This window comes from Melanotaenia boesemani, chromosome 2 (genome assembly GCF_017639745.1).
Source record: "Melanotaenia boesemani isolate fMelBoe1 chromosome 2, fMelBoe1.pri, whole genome shotgun sequence".
Lineage (NCBI taxonomy): Eukaryota > Metazoa > Chordata > Actinopteri > Atheriniformes > Melanotaeniidae > Melanotaenia > Melanotaenia boesemani.
In genome coordinates this window covers 5,461,644-5,476,897 of record NC_055683.1, presented here as the reverse complement: position 1 = coordinate 5,476,897, position 15,254 = coordinate 5,461,644, and the positions used below count along the sequence as shown (strand labels likewise).

The 15,254-nt window shown below is 40.2% G+C and overlaps 1 long non-coding RNA gene across 1 annotated transcript; it reads left to right on the top strand.

The window, feature by feature from the left end:
- Positions 1–234: 234 nt before the first annotated feature.
- On the top strand, positions 235–688 carry LOC121655646. Its single transcript, XR_006013262.1, has 3 exons — positions 235–291; positions 418–471; positions 583–688. It is a non-coding gene; the product is annotated as an uncharacterized LOC121655646 (long non-coding RNA).
- The last annotated feature ends 14,566 nt before the right edge of the window (positions 689–15,254 follow it).

The following is a 15,254-nucleotide window of genomic DNA, read 5'->3' as shown; positions in this document are numbered from 1 at the left end:
TTGGCTTAACAGTTGGAATGCAGGAGCCACACACACCTGTCCATAAAAATAAAAATCTATTGCAGATGTATATTTTCATGCATGACTTTTCTTTTGCATGTGCATGCTGACTTAAATGTGCACTTAGTGTTTGACCATGTGTAACAGAGTAAATTGTGTTATTCCACTTGCTTCCATTCTGACCTGTACTGCATGGTGAAGGGGCGGTGGTCCTTGGGCGTTTCCTCCCTGGTGCTGACGTAATTGCGTCATCAGCTGCGTTTGGTCAGTACTGGGATGGATTCGTCCGAGGTAAGTCGTGTTCCTGAAGTGGTCCACAGTTGGGGATATTTCTGGTCTCTAGCACCTGGTTGCTAGTAAACCAATGTGGTATTGAGTTGCTATCCCCCTCATTTCGTTTTGCTAAAACTCTTACAGTGTTTACCGACTGAGCTCACCGCACCTGATCCTGCATTTCTGTGTTCTGTACAGGTAAATATGTGTTTTGTTAATAATATTTTGATCAGTACTGGGATGGATTCGTCCGAGTGTTTACCGACTGAGCTCACCGCACCTGATCCTGCATTTCTGTGTTCTGTACAGAACTAATAAACGGCCGGTGTTGGCGAGACCTGAGCATCGCAATATCTTCATTAATTAACACAACGCAGAGCTACAACATATATGAACCTGCCAGCACCCAGGACTGGCATGGTTACACATGCAAGGCACTGGGTCAGAAAGAACAGGCTGTTATTGCACATTTGGTTGATAAAAACCCCAAACGCAAAATGTCTGTTGCAGTCAGCACAGTTGGCAAAGGTTAAAACTGAAAATCCGTTCAAATCTAAAAATCACTGCTCCTGTGCAATCTCATCGCATGCAGTTTTCCCCCTTCTCTTTTTTCCTCCTTTTTCTATGACGGTATAGTTCTTGAAGGCAATAGTAGCGTTAATTGCCAATCAGCAGGGCGGTCAGATTCATCCAATTACTTTCATATTGTACAGGAAGGTCTGTCGGGTTACTTATCTTGTGGTCCTGCAGAGGTTCCTCTGTAGCGCCCTCAGGATCGATCACAGGCACGAGGAAGTTTAAAAAACAGGGTTTATTGCCTTGACAACCCGTGAGAACTGGTCACAAAGAAATACAGAGGATACATTACAATATGAAATTAGCGATTAATAAAACGAAGTCAAATAAACAAGACAAACCTCGTGAGCTGACATCCTCGAGGGGCTAAATATCCTTAGAACTCCGACTTGTCTTCGTTCTTCCTTTTCTTATGTCTTATCTTATTTATGTTACAATTTTCTCTTCTTAAGGTACACAACAGCATGCATGAGTTGCCTTCACAATGCGGTCTTCTATAGGTGTGTAAACAAAATAAATGGGTCGGGCAGAACCTACATAATAAAAAAATCGTTCCGTCCTCTTTGTCACTTAGAGGGAATGAAAGCAAAATATATGGGCTAGAGCTGTGTGTGTGTGAGGGACAGTAACACTCCCACCAAATCACTTGTGATTTTAAACAAAGGCAATTAAGAACTAATAAATGGCTTATGAACTACATTGTGAAGTACTTAAATGGATGGACTACCAACTATTTATTATTTCAGGCAACGAGGTTGGGAGTCTTCACTCTGCCTCCAACAAGATGACAGTCTTATGGATTGGTCTTTCCAGGTGGACAGGTTTGGAGGTGCGTCTTCCATCTTTATCCAAGGTTGGATCGCTCATCAAAAGCTTCACCTTTCTTACTCTTCCGTCCTTTCCAGGATAGACTTCTATAACTTTCGCCAACCTCCACTGATTCCGAGGAGTCATCTCATCTTTCAGTAGGACGATGTCGTCGATCTTCGCGTTCCTATGTTCTTTCACCCACTTTTGTCGACCTTGAAGATTCAGCAAATACTCCCTTTTCCACCTTTCCCAGAATGTATTGGCGAGGAGTTGGACACGACGCCACCTTTTGCTGAGATAAAGATCTTCCTTGACAAACTTTCCTGGAGGTGGGGAGATGATTGCGGATTTCATGGTTAGTATATGGTTCGGTGTTAAAGGTTCTGGGCTCGACGCATCACACAGTTGATCTGTAGTCAGTGGTCTGCTATTTATTACTGCCATAACTTCATACAGGAATGTCCTTAGAGAAGAGCTGTCAAGTTGTTTGGCTGACTGTTCCAGTATTGAGGTAAGGACGCTCCTTATGGTGCGAATTTGTCTTTCCCAGACGCCTCCCATATGACTTGATGCTGGGGTGTTCATGAGAAACTCAATATCCAGTTCTCCAAGCTTGACTTGATCCATTTCTTTTAATGCTTGAGCAAACTCATTCCTAGCACCAACAAAATTTGTGCCTTGGTCACATCTTATCTGGCGAACTGCACCTCTGATCGCAATGAATGTGCGCAGGGCGTTGATAAAGGCGTCAGTGGTGAGATCGTCGAGCATCTCTAGATGTACAGCTCTAGAACACATGCAGGTGATCAGCAACCCATAGCGCTTTAACTCCTTTCTGCCTTCCTTAACATAAAAGGGACCAAAGCAGTCCATTCCGCAATAAGTGAACGGAGGTGTGGTTTCCATCCGCTCTTCGGGAAGGTCTCCCATCCTTTGCTGCTCTGAACATCTTCTGAACTGTCTGCATTTTAAGCATTTGTAGATGTGAGTTGAAACAACCTTGCTGCATCCAAGAATCCAATATCCATTAGCACGAAGTTCATTCATGGTGAACCCTCGTCCTTGATGATATGTCTTCTCGTGGTAATGCTTGACGAGTAATGCCGACACATGACTGTCCTTTGGCAAAATCACAGGATGTTTGACGTTGGAGTGCAGGGCAGCATGTGTTAAGCGACCACCAACTCGAAGTATGCCTTGATCGTCTACGAAGGGACATAGTCTGTGGAGCTTATTGATCTTGTCCTTAGATGGCATTCCCTTACGATGTCGCAGGGACTGGATTTCTTGGGCGAATGCCTTTTCTTGAACCATTTTGATTACTGTCAGCTCCGCTTCCTTCCTCTCTTGTAGACTGCTTGCTGCGCCGGACCTTTGCAGGTGACCCTTTGTTTCTCTTGCGTGGCAACTGAGTCTGGCAATGGCTTTGATCAGTCTTGACCAGTCAGAGAACTTCTGTAGGCGATCTAACAGTGACCTTTGTTCTTCAGCTTGAGTCTTGCCAACTAGAACTTTCTTGACTTCTGGGTCACTGCTTGATAGCTCTCCCACCTTGATTTCACCGACGGTAACAACTTCCCGCCATAGAAGATCTGGGCCCTTAAACCAGTTTGAGACTATGAGCTGCTCAGCTGTAAGGCCTCTTGAGGCATGGTCAGCGGGGTTCTCTTCTGAAGCCACATATTTCCATTGCCCGGTCTCAGTGCTTTGTTTGATACGTTCTACTCTGTTTGCGACAAACACATGGAATCTCCTGGCTTCATTGTTGATGTAGCCAAGCACAACTTTAGAGTCAGTCCAGTAGGTTTCTTGTGCAACTTCAACTTCTAATTCTCTTTTCAGCATATTACCGGTGCGAACAGCAACTACGGCAGCTGACAACTCAAGCCGTGGTATGGTCGTTACCTTGGATGGTGAGACTCTTGACCTTCCCATCACCAAGGAACAGTGGATTTCACTGGACGTGCTTACTGCTCTGAGGTCCTTCTTGGGAGATCCTTATGTCCTCTGAAGACTTCTCCACAAAGTCAGACTCTAACATTTTTATAACATCTGCAGGTGAAACCACCTCCTCTATTTGCGTTCTGCAGACATAATGCACTTCACTGTTGAGACCTGAAGAGGGTTGAATGCTTGGCACCACTTGCTTCACAATAATTCGGTGACTTACTCCGAAAGCATCTCCATAATCAATACATGGATTGCCAAATCCCACTATGCTCCATCCCAGATCAGTCTTCTGAGCAAATGGCTGATTTTCTTTGCCGGGCAAAACTTGACGGGGAACAAGAGCTTGAGGACAGTTGTAGCCAATAAGAAGGCCGACATCACAACTCTGTAGTGGAGCGATCTCATCTGCGATGTGCTGGAGATGAGGCCATGCCTTGGCAGTTTCTGGTGCTGGAATATGATCTCGATTTCCAGGTATGAATTCTCTTGAGTACGTGACTGGCAAGGAGACGATCTTGTTGGAGTGAAATCCTCGTACTTGTAAGCCAGAAAGCTTGTGACAGGACACGAGTTGGTTTCTTGAAGACATCGTAGTGAGCCTTAGCTTGACGGGTACAGTTGGTGTATGTAGAGCCCTTGCTGTTTCCTCAAGGATGAACGTCGTGTCACTCTGTGTATCAAGGAGTGCATACACAAGGACTTCACGCTCTGGCTCAGATTCAGCTGACACCCATACTGGAACGATGGCGGATGTGTGAGTGCCCTTCACATCCTGTAAAACTCTGTTGGATGTTGCTTCGCTCATTTGTTGTGTAGTGTTGTCTTCTTGTGGGATCTCTGTTCTTCTTTGCTTTGTCCTGTCGCTGAACTTTACTTTATTCCTTGTCTGATTTCGCTCTTCTTTAGTTCTGTTGTCGTGGAGACACGTTGGATGCCCTTTTTCACATGTGTCACATATTTCTCTACTTTCACAGTTCTTTGAGCGATGACCAGATTTGAGACACCCAAAGCACAATTTCTTCTCTTGTGTGAACCTTAATCTCTCACTAATGCTCTCATTTATGAATTTCCAGCACTTCAGTATACTGTGTCCTGCTTTCTCACAGTAGACGCAACTTAAGTTTGCCTTCTCGTTCAACTTAGTCACCAGAACCTTTGCGCCATGGCTTCTGTTCTTTGGTATTTTTGCCCTTTCAGTTTCATTCGGTTTCAGAGCATGGAGCGATGTTATTGGATTGCATGCGATTTTGGCTTCACGTGAAATGAATTCCACGAACTGACTGAAACGTGGAAAGGTATGACTTGTTTCTTGAATTTCCATAACCTTTCTGTTCCACCTTGATGTGAGCCAGTCTGGAAGTTTTGCAAGCATCCTTTGGTTCTCATTGCAGTCATCAAGCACTTGGAGCCCTTGAATCTGTTGCATTGCTGCCTTACAACTACACAGAAAGTCAGCGAACTCTTGAAGTTCCACGCTGCCTTTGGAGCTTATCTTGGGCCATGCATCGAGTTTGTCTCTGAAGGCCTTGGCTATGAGGAATGGATTGCCATATCTTTCCTCGAGAACTGACCATGCTGCATTGTAGGCTGACTCTGTGCCAAGTAGAAAGTAACTTTCTGTTGCCTTCTTTGCAGCTCCACTTACATACTTCCGAAGGTAGTATGTCTTTTCTTCAGCCGGAATACCCTTTCTGTCGATAAGAGTCTGAAAGGACATCTTCCAGTCGCTGTACCGGAGAGGATCGCCACTGAAGACTATTGGCTCTGGTACCGGAAGACGGCTAGCACAGAGGGTCTCTGCGAATGCCTTGACAAGGTCGGCTGTGTTTAATTCTGATTGGGGCGGCACGTTTTGTTGTGAGGGGCACCGTTTAGCAGGTGGGCCGTCATTAGACCTGACTTTATTTTCCTTATTAGAGCTATAATGAAGTAGGCTATATGCGTCATCACTCGAACATTCTTCTTGCTCATATACACGCTGTCGAGCTTTAGCTTCTTCAAGTCTTTTTACTGTTTCGAGTCTCTCTACTTCTCTTCGTTTTGCTTCAAGCTCTCTTTGTCTTTGTGCGATTTCTGCTTCTTGTTTCTCAATTTCAATGATGCGTGCCTCCTTTTCCAGTAGAACTTGTAAAGCCGCTTCATTTGCAGCAACTTCAGCAGCTGCATCTTGTCTTTTGGCAGATTGCACACTTGAGCTTCTGGAGGAGCCCCTTGATTTAGAAGAAATCTTTGTTTTATGCGACTTAACACTTAGTTCGTCTGAGGTTGATGACGTAAATACAGACTCAGTCTCCTTCCAGATTTCTTCATCTCTCCGACTCTCCATCCGCTTTAAACTTGTGCACCCTTCTGCAGCTTCACTTAATTTCTTGGTTACTGCTTCACAGGTATCCATTTTGCGTCTTGTGCTATTGTCAGGAGATTCAATACTTCTCAGTTCGACATAAGCAGCCTTCACGTCTCTTGCTGCATTTGCGACATCAATGACATGTTGTTGCAGCACATCCTTTGAGCATCGACCACCCGTAGCTTCTTTAGCTTTGTTAGTGACATCCCTCCACCTTTCGTAGCTTAGACTGAAACGATGTGCAGCCTTCCTTACTTGCTCATCGTGCAGGTCTTGGCCCTTCTCCGTCAACTTACGGACTCTTTGGCTTCTGCGTGGCTCCTTTGAGGAAGAGGGGATATCATCTGCTGCGCCTTCAGCGACTTGTGGTTGCTCTTCTGTGCGGAGTTGCTCATTTTCATTGATATCTTCATCAAACCCTGGCTTAACCTCTTTGTCTGCCATAATGGTTCTTACTTGTCTTAAGTGCGGGGTTAATGCACTTACTTAAAGTTTAAGTTAGCTTAGGTTATTAGATGTTACTGTTGTAACTTGAACTTATAACTTATGCAAGTTACGCTTCAGATACACCTTAAAGTTTTGAACTTAAATTACTGCTGTACACTTGCAGACAATTATTGCAGGTGATCTGCTAGCTGAGAACTACTGAATATTGCAATATGCAAGACACTTAGCACAGACAAAATTCTAACTTAAATTCAGTGTCAAACCGAACATCAGATTAACCTTTAAAGCAGGGAAAATTCAGAGAAATTATCTCAGTCCTCACATCAATATTACAGGTGAAATTATCTTATTTCAAATATAGTCTCTTTCGAATTTTCTTGTTTTCTTGAGGAATAATCCTTATAGTCCTTTATTTGAAGCGACACTCGTTTTGGGTGAACCTAGCTTTCCATAGTTGTTACATCCTCAGGCGGCGAGCATCTGGACGTGACGCATGGAGCATGGCGAAGCTGGCACCGCACCGTTCTTCTCCTCTCCCGTGCAGAGCAGAAGAGTTCTCACTGTAGCGCCCTCAGGATCGATCACAGGCACGAGGAAGTTTAAAAAACAGGGTTTATTGCCTTGACAACCCGTGAGAACTGGTCACAAAGAAATACAGAGGATACATTACAATATGAAATTAGCGATTAATAAAACGAAGTCAAATAAACAAGACAAACCTCGTGAGCTGACATCCACGAGGGGCTAAATATCCTTAGAACTCCGACTTGTCTTCGTTCTTCCTTTTCTTATGTCTTATCTTATTTATGTTACAATTTTCTCTTCTTAAGGTACACAACAGCATGCATGAGTTGCCTTCACAATGCGGTCTTCTATAGGTGTGTAAACAAAATAAATGGGTCGGGCAGAACCTACATAATAAAAAAATCGTTCCGTCCTCTTTGTCACTTAGAGGGAATGAAAGCAAAATATATGGGCTAGAGCTGTGTGTGTGTGAGGGACAGTAACATCCTCATCTGGTTCTCGCTTGGTTTGAACACTTGCAATCACAGATGATGAACAGCGTGATTATTAATCACTGTTTTTTTTCACTGCTTAGAGATGTCCTGACCATGCATGGAGAAAAAGAAAAGGTTTTAACCAAAACCACAACGGTGAAAAGCGAAAAAAAGGGAGAGATTTCTTGTTTTAAAAAAATTAACGCTGAATTGCTGGAAAATTATGGCTGTTTCGAAAGCGGAAAGCTTTGAATCGACACAGTAACCTTAACACTCCTCCTTAAAATGTTTCTGGCTGACAAAATCCTCTCATTGACTCTTTGTGATGGTGAATGCCCCCCCTTAGTGTTGGTCCTGGCAATTTTCCCCTTCTCTTTAAACCCGTATTTCTTTCCACCTCTCCCTTCTGCCCGGCAGCAATTTATTTATATAATTGTCTATGCGGACTCTTTCCTTCCTCCGCGACAGACACATAATGATTTTTCATGTTGATGTTTTCCCCTTTTCGCAGGTTTTTCCTCGTAATATTGCCCTCTTCCGCCTCTCCTCCCCGTCGCCGCTCCACAAAACACCCCCTTCCTTGGATTTTTCGGAGTATTTCCTTTTCATGCATACATATACATATATATATTTATATTTATTTATATAAATATATATGTCACCGAGTCGGCTTTCCCTCCACTGACGTCTTATCTTTTGTCGTGATGCTCTCCCTCTCTGGATAGCACGGACAGGATTTGGCTACTCTGGCTTCCCCCAGCGGTTCCGGAGCGGTTGCCGTCGGCTGCCGGAGTCGCTCCTTCTATCGGTTATCTCCTGTTTCTGACGGTCTGTCCGCACAAACAAAATGGCGGCTTGTTGTTTCTACTCCTCTGATACGGGGGGAGGGTTTGAGGTACAGCAACATTAGGCGTGAAGGGAGGGAGGAAGGGAAGAAGAGGGGAGGTTGTCTTCGTAAGTGTTCGGGTGTGTCCGGAAACCGACTCCGTGCCCTATCGGCAATCATCTATTCAATCTGCAGGGGACAGTGGTGCTCCACCTTTATACCTTGCAGTAGCCTACAGTGTTTTCAACCAAATATGCAAAAGTAAACCTTTTACAAAGCTTTCTACATTTTTTAAATAATTCACACATTTTCTCTTGTAAATGTAAGTTGGAGGCTGTCAGGCACAATGTAAACTATATAAATAAAGAGAATGTAAGTCATTATAACCCCATAGCGGGGGGGAAATATGCTAAACGTTTTGAGAAATATGGCCTCATTTTGAATTTGTCATCTGCAAACCTTTTTGTAGTTTTATTTATAGACTGTCATTTAATATTCTGGGAATATCTTATCTCAGTGGCAGAGGCAGAAGACAAATACCAAATGGCAGTGACTGTCCGCCATCAGACAGCACTTCATTAAGACCAGACATTGTAATAGAAATTAGTTCATGGGCTAAGAAAACTGTTGGAAACCATTCACAATGTTAAAACTCTTCCATGCAATGATGGTAACATAATCAGCGTCTTAATATTTTATCTATTTCTACTAATGTTTGATATTTAATAACGTTTCTTTTTAGTAATAATGGATGCCATCTCCATGCTAAAATAGAAACAAGTCACTTGTTGTGAGCTTACAGTTCAGCCAGTTTTCAAGTATTCAAACCTGTTTTACATTATAGATATATATATATATATATATATACACACACTTCTACCTACTACTACCTTTTTTCAGGCAAGACAATGTCAAAATATTTTGCATTTATACATATGAAAATACTTTTTTTCCCAGTTAACATTTTATTAATGATATATTTTGTTTTTCATTGTTGTTTTGAAACACTTTAATAGAGTTATGGTAATACACTTTCCACTGTCCTACATTAGTATTATTCAGTTGATCAAATTCATGTCATAAGAACCAACATTACTCTGTTTAGATGAGCGAGTAGTGTGATTCTTAATGGGTGAATTTTTTCTCATTGTTGCTGCTTTTGCTGGGGACATGAAATCAAAGTGAATTGCCAAACTAATTTGCCTAACTTTAGCTATTTCCTGCAATAAAAGGTCAAAATGTCTGTTTATTGTTACCAGTAGTACATGAGGTATTCAGATCATTTATGAATAGTCAAGGCAAGGTAAGGCAAGTTTATTTGTATAGCACATTTCATACATCAACACATTTTACACATTTCAATGTGCTTTATAAAACAGAAGATACAAAAGAAATAAAAACGATACTGAAGCAGTTAAAACTGCATGAAGACATAATAATAAAGGGTATGTAAAAATGATAAAATCATAAAATAACTAAAATGATTACAAGCAAACAACACTCTAGATCAGTTAAAAGATACCGTGCAGATTACATGCATGGGCACAGGAGGAAAAATAGTTTTTAACTTACATTTAAAAGTGTCTTCATTTGGTGAAAGTTTAATCTCCAGTGGCCGTTTGTTCCACTTGTTTGCAGCGTAACAGCTAAATGCTGCTTCTCCATGTTTAGTCTGAATTTTTGGGGAGACAGTTTAATTTTGTTGATGTTTTTAAGCTGGTAAAAAACTGACAGTTTTGAGGTGGCTGCTGAATGTCAGATCTGAGCCTGAGTCTCAAGGTGTTTATGAATGTTAACCCTATTCTCTTTGTTACCTATCAGAATAAAATCAGTTTTGTACATATTTAAATGTTCAAAAAAGCTCATCTAGTGGTTTATAAGCTCCAAACACTGACACGTCTATCGGGCTGCAGTGACATGTAAAGTTGTGTATCGTTTGAAAGACTGTGATAACTAATTATAAAGTTCTGTAATATTTGACCCAAAGGGAACATAGAAGTTGAACAGAAGTAGTCCAAGAACAGACTCAAACCACAAGTCATAGCCACTCACATTCATAACCCCCAATAGTAAAAAAACAAAAAACAAAAAAAAACTGGTCTTCTAAATCAGACCTTATCCAACAATACAGAATTGTTCCAGATCTTTACTTAAGTAAGTGAAGGTATTATAAGGAAATATTTAACAATAAAACCTCCCCAAAAATAATAAAGTAAAAAAAATAATAAAGAAATATTCTATGGGATTATTATCAGGTAATTAATTGACATATGAGTATTTGTTATTTAATATGCAAGTGCATTTCACATTTTGTACATACCAATTAGTGTATTAACACTAGAGCGGGTTGTCCAATAATTGGAAGGTTGGCGGTTCGATTCCCACTCCCCCAGTCATTTGTTGTTGTGTCATTGGGCAAGACACTTCAACCTCGTTGCCTCCAGTGTTGGCATTGCTGGTGTATGAATGGTGGTCAGAGAGGCCGTAGGCACGGATTGGCTGCCACGTTTATATGTTAGCTTACCTTCACCAGGTACGAGTGAGGAGTGAATGATTAATGGATACAGTGGAAAAGCGCTTTGGGTGCCTTCAAAGTGCTAAATAAATCTACTATATAACATTAACTATCATAAATTTGTTGTTAGTTGTTACAGTTAATTCTCTTTGGGTACCTCTGCTGATGATAACTACTGATTTTCAGCATTTAAATCATAGCTGTGTACCAGATTTATTTTGTGAAAACCTATAATAATTAAAAAGAAGAAAAAAAGTTTGAGGACCTCATGAGATTTGAACTCTCTGACAACTTATATCAAGGTCTTGAACCTTAATTAGCTAGTTAAGTCCGTGGCTTGTTTACAGTTATTATAAAAACCCTGACTCCTCAAACCTTGCCTCAACAATCAGCAGCCATGGGTTCATCTAAGCAACTACCTAGCAAAAAATAATTTATTCATGCGATGTGTGTGTCCTCAGTTTTGTCTCAAAAACTGGTATCAAAGAAGGTAAATTACTGAAGCAATCAATATTAACTATCAGCCATGAACCAAATTTTTATCTTTAACAATGTTATCAGTAACTGCATTTCTTCTTTTTACTTTAGGTTGATATAATAACAAAAGTAAAAGCAAGAATCTTGACAATTAAATCTAGCAGACCCAGAGTAAACGTTCACCAGCTTTGCTTAGTGCACTAATGAAGGCTGCGTTACACTACTGCACTGTTTCTCAAATGAGGGAATCCCTGGGGTACTCTGAAACACTCCATGAGAAAATAAAAGAATATATGAATATTGTCTGTGTAATTTTTCTGTTAATCTTCTAATATCAATAAAATATATATGTAAAGTTTATAAACAAAAATGTATATTCAGTATTCAGTTTGTGTTTACATGAAGCATTTTTTTTCTGAATAGGTTTTTAATCCGTACACTTGTGACCAAATTTGTTCCCATTCCCATCTCGGTTGGGGGAAGGTTCGAACCTTGAGGGTGGTGGCCTTTCTGTGTGGAGTATGAGTGTTCTCCCTGTGCATGCGTGGGTCCTCTCCAGGTACTCCGGCTTCCTCCCACCCTCCAAAGACATGCATGTTAGGTTAATTGATGACTCTAAATTCTCCCTAGGAGTGAGTGTGTGTGTGAATGGTTGTCTGCCCCCTATGTGTTGTCCCTGCGATGGACTGGTGACCTGTCCAGGTGTACCTGCCTCTCACCTGTTAATGCTGGGATAGGCTCCAGCTCACCCGCGACCTTTAATAGACTAAGCGGTTCAGAAAATGAATGAATGAATGAAAACTTTGCTAGCTGCTAAAAACAACAGAGAGAACATTTTTAATGTTTCTAACACATTCTTACATGATAAGGTTTGACATGAATTTGAACATGAATTACTGACATTTCACATCTTTAAAATATGTGCTTTTAAATAGATAGAAATTTGAAGTGTAGTGTTTTTTAGTTACAAATATGAATAAATGAGGTACTGATGGTGTAGTTTACTTCTGTTTCCAACCAAAAAGCTCTGCATTGGTTAGAAGATGCTTGGCTAAAAAATGTTTGAAACCACTGAACTTGTGTTTGCTGGTTAGTTAGAATATTCACAAATACAGAACTTCCTCTGAATGAAACCCAGTCCTGTGCTTGTCCTAATGTTTCAAGCCGAACTGCCTGCTGAAAACAGTGTTTAAAGCCGACCATTTATTACAGTGCAAGCCAATGACATCCAGGTAGATTAGTGGTGGTTGGACACTGTCGTAGATAGGCAAATGCTGTTTTATCTTCCTCACAGAGTTAACAGAAGAAAACCTGTTGCATTTTTTAAAACCTTTTTTTTCCTTTATGAAACGACCTGTTATATGCTTAAGTATTCAAAGAAATGGTGGCATAAACCAGAAATGGTTCAAAATATGGAGCAAAAGTCATACTCAGTTTTTATATTTTGATTTTAACGACGATGACTTCTTTGTAATCTTTAAAATTAGTCTTGACCAATAATTCTTCAGGATGTCTGAAGATTGTTGAAAATTTTCTTTCAACAATTGCTGCATTTTAGGTCCAGTCCTTGTACCTGACATTTTTAAAAGATGTTTTATTCCTTTGTCTTTTAAAGCCGGTCGACATTGAATTATGAATAATTCAAACATTAAAACGCCCCAATTCAAAGGACAACCCAATGTTGTATTTATAGGTTATACATAAATATTAACAGACCATTTTAAAACTTAAAAAATAAATAAACAAATAAATAATAATAATAATGCATAATTTGTTGTATGGAAAAAAACAAAAGACATTTTTACAGGCATAAGAAAGCATTTTAACAACAAATTAACCCTAAAGAGCTTGAAGAGCTTGGCATAGTGTGTCCTTGGATAACTTGAAAATCTATAAGTGGAGGACAAAAGTGTCAGGACTAAAAAAAGAATATCTAGACTAGATGAACAGAATCTGAAAATGATGCTCCTAAGAAATGAGAAGAAAAAAAACTTGGCAAAGACCAGCTACAGGACCTTGGAGATGCATCTGGACCTTCAGCTGATCCATCTGCTGTTCGCTGAAGCCTCATCAGAAATGGTCTCCATAGCAGGATGGTTGTCAGGAGGGCATTTTTAAGGAAGTGAAACAGGGAGAAAAGGCTGAGGTATGCTCATAGACTCAAGAACAGCACTGAAAATCAGTGGAAACTGGTCTGATGGAGTGATGAATCCTCCCTAGTGTGGGATCATCTGGACAAGAAAGAAAGAAAGAAGATCATTATTCCTGAAATACTCAACCACCTGAACCACACTGCCCACCAAGGCGGTCAAGGATACCCAAACTTTTGCTTGCAATTGTATGGGTTTCCTGTGGTTTATAAACTACCTTTACAGTTAATATAGTATAAGATATATTTAACTGGGATAACAAATTCCACTTTTCTGTGTTCAAGAACAAAGCATGTTTAATCAAAGATGATATTTCAGTACATATTTGGGGCTCCTTGTTATAGATTTTTTTTTCTCTTTTTAAGCAACTTCCTACTTTCCGACTCTGCATTTACCTCTAAAGAAAAATGAAAGTATCACAGACCCTCATATCTTCAATAAACAGCAATTATTATTTCCAAACCCCTTTTTTTCTTCCTAACCTGATGTGTTAGAACTAAGAAATTACTCTTACCATCAAGCCTTTCACAGTACAGTAAAGCTAGAGCAAAAAAAAAAAAAAACATCATGATATCAAGACAAGTAATAGTTTAACTACAAGGAATGCAGTCATTCTTTATGTTATCTGTCTTTTTTTGAAAATGGTCTGCTTGCGGCACTTGTGATGATTTTGGTGTATTTTATTCAAGAGAATTAATCCAAATATTAAATTTGATTTCTGTCCTTTGAAATTTGTTTGCACCTTTAAACAAAGCAGGGTTTTTATAAAACCTCATTTAATTATTTTTAATTATGGATTAAAAGACACAATATTTATTAGTGCTAGATTTTTTACTTTTTGTTCCCTTTCTTGTTGGGCTCTGTAACTTCAACAAAATATATGATATAGTGTCTTGAAGTGGACATTTCCTGCACATAATAATCAGGTTTAATGTTCAATTTAAAGGCATAATGTGAAACAAGTATTAACACTGTGGATTATTACAAGCCAATTTCAAAATAACTGGGATGCTGTGTAAACTGTAAATAAAACAGAAAGCAATGATTGCAAATCTCATAAACCCACAATAAATTATAATCCAACCAAACATTACAGATTCGTGAAAATATTCGTTCATTTTTAATTTGATGGCAGCAACACATCTGCTGGATCAGGGTGATTGTGTAGCATCCTTCTTAGCAACATCTGGGAAGAGAACAGCAGCTGGAGAGGAGAGGAATGTTGGCCATTCTTGTTGGATCCAGGATTCTAGCTGTTCAACTTTTTTGGGAGATTTTCATTTCTCAATATGCCAAATCTTTTTTTTTTTTAATTGGTGGAAGAACTGGACTGAAAGCAAACCAGTTCACCAGCCAGACTCTTCTCCTGCAAAGCCATGCTGTTGTGTTGTCTTGCTGAAGTCTGCAAGTCCTTCCCTGACAGAGATGTTGTCTGGGTGGGAGTTGCTCTAAAACGTCTATGTATGTTTCAGCATTGATGTGGAAGCTGCCCTCGCCACAGGTACTAATGCAACCCCATACAATCAGAGATACAGGTTCTTTAAATGTCCACTGATAACAAGCTGGATGGCCCCTCTCCTCTTTAGTCTGCATGGTTTCCAAAAAGAAGTTCAAATTTTGATTGATCTGACTACAGAACAGTTTTCCACTTTACCTCAGACCATTTTAAATGAACTTTGGTCCAGAGAAGACGGTAGTGTTTCTGGATCGTGTTCAAATTTGGCTTCCTTTCTGCATAACAGCGTTTTACCTGGATTGCCCAGAAATCACAAGCATCCAGTTCTGACCTTCGACCTTTTCCCAGAGAGACAAATTCCTCCTGATTCTCTGAATCTTTTGATATCATTCTATGTAGATGGTGGGATCTTTAAAGTTTAACAGTTTT